Source organism: Drosophila miranda (genome assembly GCF_003369915.1).
Source record: "Drosophila miranda strain MSH22 chromosome Y unlocalized genomic scaffold, D.miranda_PacBio2.1 Contig_Y2_pilon, whole genome shotgun sequence".
Lineage (NCBI taxonomy): Eukaryota > Metazoa > Arthropoda > Insecta > Diptera > Drosophilidae > Drosophila > Drosophila miranda.
Genome location: NW_022881614.1, coordinates 32,849,990 through 32,853,665, shown reverse-complemented (window position 1 = coordinate 32,853,665; position 3,676 = coordinate 32,849,990).

Sequence of the window (3,676 nt, the reverse complement as noted above, 5' to 3'; positions counted from 1 at the left end):
ACGGGAGTGCAGATTATCAGACCCAGCGACTTTCTGAGGTGATGGCTGCAGTGGGATTTGATTTTGGCCAAGGCAGATTTGGACAGGTTGCAGAATGATGAGCACGCGTACACTAGCCTACTTCTGACAAATGCCTTGTAAAATATAAGCCCTCTTTTGGGGCTGATACCATAGTGACACCCATTGAGTAATCTGAGAAACGCACAGTTTCTGTTCGATTCAATGTGACCAGAGGCTGAGTTGTTTGCTGAGATAGTCCTGCCTAGGTATTTGATCTGCTCTACTTGTCTGATCTCAACTCCTTGATGCGAGATATTTAGCGCAGCTCTACGATTGTTGACTTTAGATACTTTAGACTTCACCGGATTGAATGACAGGCTTAGCCTATTGCATTTTTCCTCGAACTTATCTATACTGTCTTCCAGCACCCCTTTCGCAATGGATACGTCTTTATGAAAACAAACTATGAAAAAGTCATCAGCATACTGAAACAGTAAGCAGTTATGACTGTTAATATCATGTAGTTCGGCTGTGTAAAGGTTAAAAAGGGTTGGGCTGAGACAGCTACCCTGGCTAACACCTCTGTTCACCTCTACCTCGCTTTTGCCCTTTATGAGAATTCGTCTGTTAAGGAAGCTGGAGATCCAAGCCGTGAGGCTTGTATTGAACCGCATATTCCTCATCCTGTGCTCGAGGGTGTCCACTCTTAAGCAGTCGAACGCTTTTTGTAAATCTAGGCAAGCTGCGACAACCTGACAACCCCTCGCCTTCAGCGCCAGAACTTTGTTGATAAGGTCGTTGATGCAAAGAGCCGTGGACCTGTTTCTCCTGAAGGCATAGGACCTGACCGGCAGCAGGTCACAGTTTGCTATGTGCTCGTCCAACTTCAACTTTATCAACCCCTCTATGGATTTAAACAGCGTGTTAATCAAACAATTCCCACTTGGTAGCTTTTGAAGCATCCTGAACGGGATGCCATCAGGGCCTCTAGCCGAATTGGGGTTCCTGGTTTTTAGGAAGGCCAGGAATTCTTCCAGTTCCAGGGGTTCCGGGTCGTCTGGTCCTAACAAAGGGGCAGGAATTTTCTTAGGGGGCCTACTGTTTGACGTGGATGGGGTTACTTTAACCATATTGAGAAAGTTTTTGTCATCTTCGTTCGTCCATTTGTTCCCTACATTTTTGATTTGACCGTATTTTTTGATGTTCTTCACCCTGCTCCACATAGAGGGCGATGAGGAGACCTCTTCTATAAACTTGGAAAAGTTGCGCTTTCTAAGATTTTGTACGTGATTTTGTAGATTTTTGTCAGCTTCTAAGGTTTCTCTGGCATCAGCCAATTTTTTGGTGAGGTAGAATTTTTGCCTGCAAGCGTTTCTCACGCGAAAAAGTTTTTCCGTTTCCTCGTTCCACCATTTCTTAGCAACGTACTTGTTCTTGCTTGGGAATGTGACCGTGTTTTTTAAGGTCAGGGATTTCACTTTTTCATTGAGCTCCTTCAGATTTGAGAAATCACTTGCACCCAGAATCCGGGCTATTCTGTTGTGAAGGATCTTCTTGCCTTGGAGGGGGCATTTAGGCCTTGCACTGATAATACAATTGGGAAGTGGTTGCTGTTCGTAATTTTTGTTTTGGGGACTTGCCAGTTAATAGTTCCATTTCTGTAGTTCAAAAAAGAAAGGTCAAGAACGGAGAATTGAGATGGGCTCCTGGAGAAGGTTGGCGAACCGTCGTTTAGGCAGATAAATCCGGCTTCCCGGGTGGAATTCTCAATGCTGCGACACTTGCGATCACAGATCGGACTTCCCCAGATAGAAGACCTAGCGTTGAAGTCCCCGCCCACTATTGAGGGTATGTCAAGCGAAGCCGCGAGTTCGAAAAACTTTTTTGTGCCCGATTTAAACTGTGAAACTGTTGTTGATGGCGGTGCATATATGCTAAAAATATTGAAATTGCTCTTGAGGTTTAATGTTTTTGTTGCAGCAGACGATCGTAATTACCCTATCGTAGCGTGTGCGATGTTGTGAGCAGAGCTTTTGCTCTCACACGCCGCGCTCTTGTACTGCTCTCTGCGCATTCAAGATCGGCTCGACGGTGGAGTCGGGGAGTTTTGCTATCTCTGGCTGCGACCAGTCCAATAAATGCTTTGAAGTCGAGCACTTGTTTTTTTTTAGTCATACATTACCTTACAATTTAACGTAAAAACCGAAACTAGAGCCCGCTGGACCGGAGTCATCATCACGTTTGTTTTTGGAAAAAGTCTTCCGAGTTTTCATTGGCGCCCGAGCAGGGACATCGGCATCCAGCATTTCGTGGAAATTCGCACGACAAACCAGTGACCTACAGTGCATCTTCGTTGTCTCGGCACAAGTCATTGGTTTTTTTTGTTCTGTTGCGAATAGAGCTCTAGCTGGCTGGTTTTGTGCGACAAATTGGATTCATCTTTACTCAACAAAAAAGGAAAGTGTTCGGCTAATCTATGCCGAATTCTCAGGTATTTAGTCCGAAAAAAATTGAGTGCTAGAACCAAGCCACTATTTTGTGCGCTGTGTTTCTCTATTTGGCCACTGATCTCAATTTCATTGGCACCTCGTTGAATTGGAATACCAATTAAATAAAACACAAAGTAATAAAATAAACCAAAGTGAACAGCCAGCAACATAAAATATTTATTATATGCGGAATATTGGTGGATTGAAGAAAAGTGCAAATTGATGAGGGTTTACGGTACTTGCTAATCAGACGCTCCGGTCATTGCCGCTGTTTTCAATTCTCTTTTGCGAATTACCGCTTATTGGTGCTGCCTTTACTTCGGTAACGCTATCGTTGCGCCAAATTGTGCATAATTTGGCTGCGTTTGGTTGTGTGCATTGGCAGCATAATTTGTGTTTGTTTCGCTGCGTTAACCCTTTGAAGCCGATACATAGTTTTTTGTGGAAAGTTCGCGTTCTTTCATAGTTTTTTGCATACCCTACAGTATTTTGGTTAACCATTGTCTAAACCCAGTGCATTACTTTCCGACCCTCTTGAAGTAAGAGAAAGCGCCAGAATGAGTGAAAAGGAAAGGGAAATTGTTACCAGGGAAGGAGGTTCAAAAGAAGGAGGGGGTCCAAAAGTCCTGCAAAAGTTAGCAACAGCAATGCAAAGACACGATAGGGTGATGGGCGATCTAAGGCGTGTGAGAACGGCCTTTGAAGAAAAAACTATTTCGTTCGACTCTCTTCAAATTAAATGCAGACTCGAGCTGATCGAAAATTATTGTGAAAAGTTGATGGATATAGGGGCAGACGTGGATTGTTTAAATCCCAACAACGATCTACGAGCATCGGTCGAGGATATGTGTGTTACCACAAAGGCTCTGTACATGTCTGCACTTAAAGAACCCGAAACTCAGCGAATACAGAGGAGGGATAGGAGTAGCCAGCGTCATTCATCACATCTGCCTAAAATGAATCTCCCCAAGTTTAGTGGAAAACATTCTGAATTTAAAAACTTTATAAGCCTTTTCGAGAGTTTGGTGCATAACGACCCAATATTATCAAATGTGGAAAAATTCAACCACTTACTGTCGTGTCTCGTTGACGATGCATTGGGAACAGTGAAGGCGTTTCAGATCTCTGCAGACAATTATGAGAAGGCTTTTGATAGTTTGAAGGAGGTTTACGACAAAAAATATTTG